This window comes from Haliaeetus leucocephalus, unplaced genomic scaffold (genome assembly GCF_000737465.1).
Source record: "Haliaeetus leucocephalus isolate CR32 unplaced genomic scaffold, Haliaeetus_leucocephalus-4.0 Scaffold184, whole genome shotgun sequence".
Lineage (NCBI taxonomy): Eukaryota > Metazoa > Chordata > Aves > Accipitriformes > Accipitridae > Haliaeetus > Haliaeetus leucocephalus.
The window spans coordinates 12,686,492-12,696,607 of NW_010972620.1; positions in this window are offsets into that span (position 1 = coordinate 12,686,492).

A 10,116-nucleotide genomic window follows, 5' to 3' on the forward strand; every position below is an offset into this window, starting at 1 on the left:
GTCTTACTCTGCAGTTCTATTTTTTACTAGTTTCTTTTTACAGCACAGCAAAGTAATGTAATCAGTATAGAAGAATAACCTCTTCAGGTAAGTTACTTTTAAGAGTCATGTATTGAACGGTGTTCTCTGAACTGCCACTTCAGTGGGTCTCAAGAAGGTGGTGCAACAAACAGTAACTAAATTCATGCCAGCAGCTGTACCGTAGCACCAAAAGCTCCTACTGTGGATAAAGAAATCTTAGTTCATAGGATGGAAAGCAGTATTAATGTAATACTTATGTAAATTTTTAAAATTACATTTTTCATTATTATTACATTTTCATAAATTAATATTTTTAAAAGCCATCACACTAAATAAGGATGAAGCTAGACTATGATATTAAAATAAACAATTAAAATGAATGCTAGATACTTTAAGTCATGCAGTTAAGAAACTGCCTCAAAAGCAGCATAGCTGTAAAGCAAGAGGGTGTAGGTATACACTAGAAAACTGAAAAAAAAAACCGTGTTCATAGGCAGAACCCACAGAGCTTTTTTGCCTTTTAGCAGCAGCATAAACCCCAGATTTTCTGAATTCATGGTTCCATGACTACTAAATAAGGACTAGATTTGAAAAGTGTGGCAACTCCTCTTGTTTTGTAACACATGCAGAAAGTTCCCAAAATAAAAGGATTCTGTGGATATAAATTCAAACTGCAAATGCTTCATTGCCTTTGCAACTGGTAGAACAACTTTGGCTTTGTTCATTGTACAAAGTAAATAGTTTTCTCATTTTCACAGCAGCTAGTCAGTTGTATTTGCCATTACATCTCTGATGGCGAGCCTCATTGATGTGGTCTCAGGTTGTGGAACTGAGCACTAAATGTTAAGAAAAGGCATTTCCTTCACTTGCCTTTTTAAGTGAGGGGTAAGCTGAGACTTTTTATCTAGGCGTCTTTATTTTGGAGGCAAGGAAGATCTGCAACATGGGCTACTATATTGCCAGATTCTTTATAAAAACAACAACAAAAAAACCCTGGTATTCTCCAGCAGGGAGCTAAGAATTAGGGACTGGTATTACAAGCATTTGGGGTGGTTTTATATACTATATATGCAGTATTCATAAAGTGAATAAAGAGCAAACATTTGCCCTTCATATTTTGGTTTTGGGGTCTGAATTATGTTTTTTAGGATAGAAGTGACCCTACAGTCAGTCCTTCGTTACTTCAGACTGGGGGTACTAGGACTCCCTGGAGAGCTGAAAAGCTCGTGCACTGGAAAGCTCAATGCAAAGAGAAATGTAGCATAAGGAGTTAGGATCAGCACTAGCTGTTACCATTCCTTGGTCAGTTCTTGCAGAACCCTTTGAGGGTTTAGATACAAACAGTCAGATGGTATAATTCCTGTTATCTGACTAAATAAACATCACTTTTGTAACTATGTTGCTTTTTTTTTTCAAGCAAAATTAATAGGGTGTTTCCACAAATGGCCTTGAGATGACTACATGAAAATAGCCAAACTTCTGTTTGTATTTTTGGGGGGTTTGTTTTGGGGGTTTTTTTAGAATGTAGGATAAGGCTTTCCACCCTATTGTTCCTAATGGAATTGGGCAGAGCTAAGCCCACATAATACCTCACAAACTGTTACTGACATTTATCTCAAATGCCCCAGCTGAGTCATGACTGCATATTTGCATCTGTAGTATTCAATTATGAATTGATCCACATGGTGGAGAATGAAATTAAATGAAATAAAATGCTTCTTGTTTTTTAACTGAATATTGTATTACAGTGGCACTCAAAAAAAAAAAAATTCACACAAAAATACCCGAACACTTTTTCTCTTATTTATTTCACAGTTCTACAAAAATGTCATAAAATCTTGCTGGCCTCTGTTGTGTATGTTCTCAGCAAACCTAGAAATACCTGTTGTTCTACCACAGAGCAATAAAAAGCAAAACTTGGATGGACAGTGTTGGTTTCCCACCGCCCTGAGTGTGAAATCTTGAAGAAAAACACAAGGATACAGAAAATCCAGGGGTAGCACAAAAGTATTTGAAGGAGTTGTAAGAGTTTTAATACATGCAACTATTGAACTCTGAACTCACAGAAAACTTCTTTCTTTGTTGCTGCCCTGAAGTCATGATTTAATTGGAGGCCTGATTTTTATCAAGTGGTGAAGCCATGGGGCCAGCTCGCCCTGAGGTATGATCATACTGAGTTAGGAAATGTTCAGGTGGTTCCTGGGAAGTGCTGGGAGAAAGTTCAGATGAGCTCTATGCAGAAGGCTGACTCCCAAGAAGGACTTGGGAAAAACAGAGGTCAGCTCCAGCAGAAAACTAGAACACAGGGATACAACTAAACTCATACGTAGAAATCTGACCCACATGTACAGCTAATTTAGTTTTGTGTGTGAAGAATAAACAGTTATCTTAAAAAGGGCTAGAGACATTTGCGTGTGAGTATTTTTCTCTCAGCTGGGGCCAAAGGTAAATGACCTGCAAGGAGCCTCAAGTACAATTAGGATCCTTTCCTGTTTATTTGCATCTAAAGTAACTGCTAGCAAGCTGCAGGCTTTTTTTTCATGTGCAGGAGTGATCAGTGATGTGTTACAATTCAAATTTGGGGTGCACTACTACAAGTGTGCGAGGACCAGCAGTTAAATGACCTGAGCACTAGCTTCTGAAGATCAGTTCCTTCTTAAGATGTCTCACGTGAGGCATCCAGAAATGCAGACCCCCAGAGATCATTTGTGGTTTAGAATCTGCTCCGTGCTGGGGAAAGAAGGAATGTATTCCCCGTCTGGGGTTCAGCAAGGGGATGTGAATCCCTGGCCACTGTGAATAGCAGTTTATTTAAAATGTGTGTGCAAACAAAAAGCAATAGCTTCCATGCTGTTATCAACACTAGTGTTTGCTTCCTCTCCAGGCTGACTCCTACATGCTCCAGTTGTCAGCAGACCGTGCTTTACTGGTTCCAGTGGACAGCAATTACCAAACCTATAGTTCCCTTTCTTCTTCTTGTGGGGAGTCAGAAAAAACAGATGACAAAAAGGAACCAGGTGAGGAGGCAACTTGGTTCTCCTTCCTTCTGACATGAGAAGACAATGGGGGGTGGGGGAGTACAGGAAAAAAAAATATTTTAAAAGAGAAAAAGTAAGGAGGAGGGAAAATGAAAAATAAAATGTCAACAGGAGAGAGTTATCAGTGTGAGGGAAGAAATGTGCAAAAGATGCATGTGTGAAAAGCTGGTGAAAGATCACTGGGTATAAAAAGAGGACACATGCTGGAGGAGGAGTTCCTGGCAATTTCTTATCTGGGTCTACTAAGCCGTGCCTGTGGCTCTGTGTGAGCACCATGCTGATGTAAATAACAGTTATCAAAAAAATACAGGAGCACTCATACCTCTAATCCTGCAATAAAGTCATGTGGGAGCTTAAAACTAATTAAGGCCTCTTTTTAAGCTTTAAATCTAGTCTATGTGTAGTATAATATCCTGAATATATTCCCTCCAGAATCCAATGAGAATTTCAGACAAGTAAGAAACTACTCCACAAATCTGTTTCATACATTGAAAACAAGCTAGGTTTTTACTGGATATCAGGAATCCCATCATTTGTGGAATCTGAGAATCACATCCATTTTTTTTATTACAAATACATACCTGTCTTACTGCACACTTCCAGGACAGTATCAAAACACACTATAATGTTGCTATTACTGTACCCATCACACAAAACTTATGGTTATGAATTAAAGTGTAAAAACCAAATCTGAAGTAACTGCCTCTGTAAGAAGTACAACAAGCAAGTCAATGCAGAGTCATACTGAAAGCAGGAGACATTTTCTCCTTTATGAGGAACATGCAGGACTGAATGTACCACAAAGGAAGGTGAAAGAGCCCCCAAGACAGATAAACTTAAAAGTTGACACAGATGAGGATGATCCTCGTGCAGTTCTTCAGAGCTCCTCTCCTAACAGAGAGTAGTTTTTACTTCTCTCTGTTATACTACCAAGTATAGCAAGTTATACTACCAAGCAGAAGTCTATACAGCAAAATTAACCCTTTAAAGAGAAGATAAGAGAGTACAAGCTATTGTTGATATCTGTTAATCACATCTCAATCCCTCTTTGGGATGCACATAGTAAATAGAAGAAAGTATAAGTTGGTATTGCAAAGGGAATGCTACAGCTGATTCATTGTTGTCTGTATAATGAGCACATTGCACACCCCAAATGAAAAATGGGACCACCATATCCTGGTATCTGCATCATGTTGGAGCTATTTAACAGCAATTCCGGTGAACGGTAAATTCTGATTTTAAAAAGTTACACACCAGAAATCTTTAGTAGGCCTAAAATACATTCTGAGAAACAGTGTTTACAAATTAAAATAAAACATTGTTTTCTATCATTTAATATAGTAGTTATAATAAAATATAGAGCGAGCAAAGGATATGTTCACCAGACTTGTTTTTAAATCTAATTTAAACTCATTAACTGTAGCAGAACTTGTGACGATGGCCACAGATTAGCTTTCTTTTCTATCTTTGAAAAGCAACAGCTTTTGGAAAGAGCTGGACTAGATGTGAAACCTCTGGCCCTGTTTATTCAGCATTATAGTGTGTTTCTGAATCCTTATGTCCCTGATGACAGAGGTGCTTTTCTATTTATGCTCTTTGTATTCAGTTTGTGCACACTGGAATTATATGCACTTTTTTTTTTTTTTTTTACTGCACAGGCTAATATCCCTCTTGCCTTAGCTCATGAAAAAAGAACAATCTGACTACTGAAATTAAATAAAGAAAAAAAACTTAAGAGCCACACAAGCTTAAATAATAGAAAAACTTAATAAAAGGTCTCTGCTTGTTTCTCTCATGTTATTTTCATGTTGTGTTTTTCCACAGGTCTATGTAGAAAGACCTGCTGATTTACGGGAAAAGTTTGACCTCATTATTTCCACTTCTCTTTGTCTCTAACTGTGGCTCATTTTCACCTGTTACCTTGATCCAAAGAAGCCCACTTAGATACTTGACAGGAGCTTTACTCCCCGTCATTCTTCTTTCTGGATATGAAATACTGAATTCATTTTTATATACGTATGTATATCTATGTATATATATGTGCATTTTAAACAAATATATAAATTTCTCTATATAAATGGAGATCTGTGCTCTCCTAAATGTCAGTGAGAGATCAGGTATAAAGATGCAATTGTCCATGTGAGTTACTGTTGTTAATCTCCTAATACTTCAGAGTTCATAAGCGAGATTTAGTGAATGCACATGTACTTTAGTCACTTACTTGACATAGAAAGTGGTGTAGTTACTAATAACACCCTGCAGAGAGAGGTGAAAAGAGGGAGAATTTTAATGTAAACATAAGAGTTTGCTTGCAAAAAAAGAACAACTGTATGAAATGGATAGATTATACCATTTCCTAAAAAACATGCCCCAGGAACAATAAACTACCCAAACTATAAAATATTTATTTAAATCAGAGGCACAGATAACAGCTAGACAAAACTAAGAAACTTCCAGTTTTTATACATAAAGTGTGTCCAAAGAACATCAGTAATTTAAGTCTTCATCCTTTATAAAATAGGGTGGAAAGTAGAACCGAGTTAGAAAATGAGAAGTTTGAGATCATGGAACTAAATGCTGGAGAAATTACAGACCATGGTTAACAAAAACAAGGTTGTTGTACAACCTTGTACAACAAGGTTGATTAGTTGTACGGGATATCTGTTTATAATGGAGATGGGCAAGGAGCACTGCTTCTGAACAAGTCCATGCAATCTCATGAGATAAAATCCCTGGGAACAGAAGATCACAAAAGAGAAACACAAGTTTTCTCTCTGTATTTGTCATATCAGGAGCCTCTCATTCAGGAAAATTGTCATGAAAGTACAATGTTAAATATGATCAGAGGTAATGAAATCTAATGAGCTAATTATACAGCTCTGGTGACATTTGGAACCTTTTAGATGTTGGTGATTTTCACTAACTGGTTATTATTACAATCCTGTTTGATGTTGAGAAATTGGAGCCCAGCAAACTTTTTTTCACAAATGTTTCTAATCAGTGTTGTGGGTGGCAGTGCCTTAGCCCTGATTTGTCTCTCAGAATACAGCATTTCATTGGTATCTCTGAGGTGCTTTTTGTACTACGAAAGCTATCAGTCAGCACGCTGCCTCCAGCCACCATCACTTATGGTGAAGAACTTAAAAGGAAGACCATGTACAAGTTGCCACTTTTTAAGGAGGCTTTCAAGAAGGTTACGCAGCTAGTCAAAAATTTCCTTGGAGTAAAAATGAGACAATTAAAAGCATGAGAGTTGGCATGGAAACTAGTGAAGCTTGGATGATAAAAAATAAATACGCCTTTAAATAAAAAATAAGCAGAATAGCACTAAAAAGTATTAATTAGCAAGAAACAAGAGATTATTCAAGAAAAAAAATATCCTTAAGCAGTCAGAAATCTGATTTCAGTGACACCAGTAAAAAGGGGCCTAACCTACAGAGATAAAATGTAAAATAAAAACTAGGAAGATTAAATAATACTTGAAGAAGAAACACTTAAATATATAAAAATATATAAGATTTTTAAAGTACATTAGAAATAGCCTACAAGATAACTGGTTAGTTTGCAGACCTCAGAACAGAAAGCATCAGTAAGAAATACATGTTGCAAAGAACCTGCACAATTTACCTGCATGAGGTCATAATACATAAATTTATCTCAGAGCAATTTTTCCCCGAATAATCAAAATAATGATAGTGATTAAGACACCAGCAGAGAAGATGTCTGAACAAACTGCTACGCAGGGACAAGCTTCTAAGACTCGTTTCTCTTCAGACAAGATTTCCAAGGGAATTTAGAAATCTAATAAGACAGCCACTAACATATGTGCAAACTATTATGAAAATAATCTTCTTTACCAGACTAGGAGGTATCAAATGTTACACCTACAGCTACAGAGAGGCTGGTGTGATCCTAAGCAATACAAATCTACAAATCTTCAGGACACAAAAAACTAACTGGAAAAATAAAACTAGAAGACTAGAACATGTAGAAGATCACGGTATGTCAGGTCTAATCAGGAAGGATTCCACCGGGAAAACTGTGCCTCTGTCATCTACTATTTGCACAGCTGTAGCACTTGCAGACTGCACCATTTTTTCCCTAGGCTCTGTAGACATACATAGCAAATAAGAAAGCTGCAGTCGCTATGAGTCTGAGGCTAAGCAATAAGAGTTCACAGGTGGACACAGTTGGCAGGAAGAGGAAAACAAAAATAACTGAGATCAGTGCAGGAAGTGATGATCATAACATACCAACTGACTGGAAATTATTTAATTTTATCTAATTTAGGAAAAGGTTTGAGAGAGTATACTGGCACACAGCAGATTTGCAGGGGGGGATTCTTTCAATATATGCAAAAAGACAATGCATGGCTACTCCTTGAAAAATGGGTCAAAAGAAAACGGGTGTGCAAAAAGGATTGGTATGACTTACGGAGCAGGTGAACAGATGCACGGACAAAGAAGAATCGGTTTTCATAGGGTGTCGGAAAAGGACTGAGCAGAAGATACAGGTGAATAGTTAAGTAACGGTGTGCTTTACATAAACATCGCATCAAAATACAAAAACACATGGTGTGAAACTTGAATTAATTGTGGTTTAGTCCAGAATGGTAAGTCCTATTAGGTAAATAACAGATCATTCTTTCTGTCTTTTGCAGTTTGTTTTGCTTGGACTGCAGTTTATCACCATTTCAGCAAGTACTCAGTGCATAAGACCCACAACCAATATTTTCCCTGCACTTATTTTTATCAGGTAGGATAACCCCTATGGAGCTGTTCAAAACAAATTTTATTGCATGTTTGATGTGCCCTCTGCCTTGACTGCTATTAAAACAATGCACAAAATGTTTTTAAGGAAGCTAAAAGGAAATAGGGTGTTAGAATTAGAAATAGCACCTGAGGGTCATTTCAATAACGCCTACAGCAGGACAGGATGACTGCTGATTCCTGGCTGAACAACTGCAGAAGTATTATCAGGGGTGTTTGCTATACATCCGTGTCAACAGCATTGAACACGCAAAAAAAATATATCCACTCACCCTCAGTCTGCTCCTTGCTGCTCCCTACCCCAACTCCCTGCCGTTCCTCCCCATCACTGGGCTAAACAGCAGGCACCCCATCATGTGAAAACATGTACACGCATGGGACAGGAGTAAACATGTGCCTTGGACCATGGTGGGTCAGGGACCTGGGCAGATGCACCTGCAACACACGATGGCAGAAAGGAAGGTGTACGTAATTTTGGAGTACTTCAGTAAGAGACTCTTGGCTTCCAACTACACCCACTGTATTTTTTTGTGGATTCTGCTACAGGAGGCATATGGAGCTATCTAAAGGTAGTTACTACATCAGAGCCACGACAGGGAAGAGAAAAGGCATTATCTGGGTCATTGAGTGTGGCACTGTGACAAAAACTGTCTCTACCACTGAAAATGAAGTAAGTCAGTGGTTTGCTCTGGCCACATTGTGTGGTGCAGCGGCCTTGGGCTGACTCATATTGCTCAGTGTTTGGTTGCCACTGTAATGCCAGCTCCAACAGGAGAGGGAACAGACAGGAAGAGGCAAACCTTTCTAGAAGACTCAAGTATAGGCTGGGCCCGCATGGGTAAGGGTAGACCGAGGTATTACGTACCGGTGTCTTGTTTATAGACCTATAAAAAGGCAGTGAACGTGCAAATGGCATTAGCGTGTCTATTTGGGATATGCACGTTAGCAGGGAATGAACAAGCAAACCCGTACCTGAAGAGTGAACTACTGCAGGGAAAGGGAAACCAGTAGAAAGGCTGGGGCAAGCAGAAATAAATTCCTGTAGAAAGGTCTGGTGTGAAACACGCACAATGGGCCTTAGAGAAAACTTTACCATACAGTATTATGCAAATTCATGTATTTATGCAAGTTTATGCATCACTTACAGGAAAGAAAAGTCTGTGACTGTTTTTTCAACCGATCACATGAGAGGTTACATACATCAGCTACACTTACGTCCCTGTCTGGGATCGTTAATTTAAGTCGTTAGTCGAAGGCCGACTTCTTAATCTGCGTTTCTCTGGATCCGATCGAAGCCGACGGCACGCGCTTGGAAAGCTCGGCCTTACTTCCCAAAAGCGAGGGGGCCCTGCGGCCAGCCGCCCAGCGTACGCGCCGGGCGGAGGGGACCGCCGCCTGCCGGCCTGGCGAACTTTAAGCCCCGTTCTGCCCTACAGGCCGCCCGCAGCCCAGCCGGGCCGGGAGGACGGGCGGGCTGCCCCACTGAGGAAGGAAGCGGAAGGGAACGCGGTCGGTGACCGGGCCGCGCCGCGGGGAGCGGCGGCTCAGATGCCCCCTTGCTGCCTGGGGAGGGGGCTGGTGCCGGTTAATAAACCCTTGCGAGTAACCGAAGTGACCCGCGGAGAGGCCACCGCCGGCCCCGAGCGCCCGTCTCCCCGTGGAATGGGGGTGGGCCGAGGCAGCGGCGCAGCGAGAAGGGCTGAGGACGGGAACTACCGCCCGCTCGGCCAGGCCCGGCCCGGCCCCCGCCGGCGCCGGGGCTGCGTACCCGGGCTGGGGGCGCGGCGCTAAGCGCGCTGCACGCCGGGAGCCGTAGTCTCCGCCGGCCGAGCGTCCGCTCCGCAGCACCGGGCGTAAGCCGAGGGGCAGCGCTCCTCGGCGAGTGGGGAGGGCGGCGTGAGCTCGCCGAGTTCCCCGCCGCCCTCTCCCGCCACGCTGGCGGGGGAGAAGGGCCAGCACCCGGTAGACTGGCAAGGAAACGCGTGTACTTCGCGTTCTGGTGCCTCTCTACTCCACTCAGGGTGCGGGACCGGGGCGCTCTCGTTTGAGGCCCCCCCCCCCCACGCGTGCAGATGGTACGCCCCGGAGGCCGGCGCCACCCCCCCCGCAGCCGGCTCGGCAGGCTCCATGGCCGGTCCTGCTCAGTCCGGGCGCTGCGTGCGCCCGCCCTCCTTGCTCTTAGAAGCGCTCTCTCTATTGGCTGCGACCGGGCGGTCTTGCCAATCAGGAAGCGGCTATCATGGAGGAAGGGAATAAATACAAGATGGCTGCTCATATAAAACCAGGCA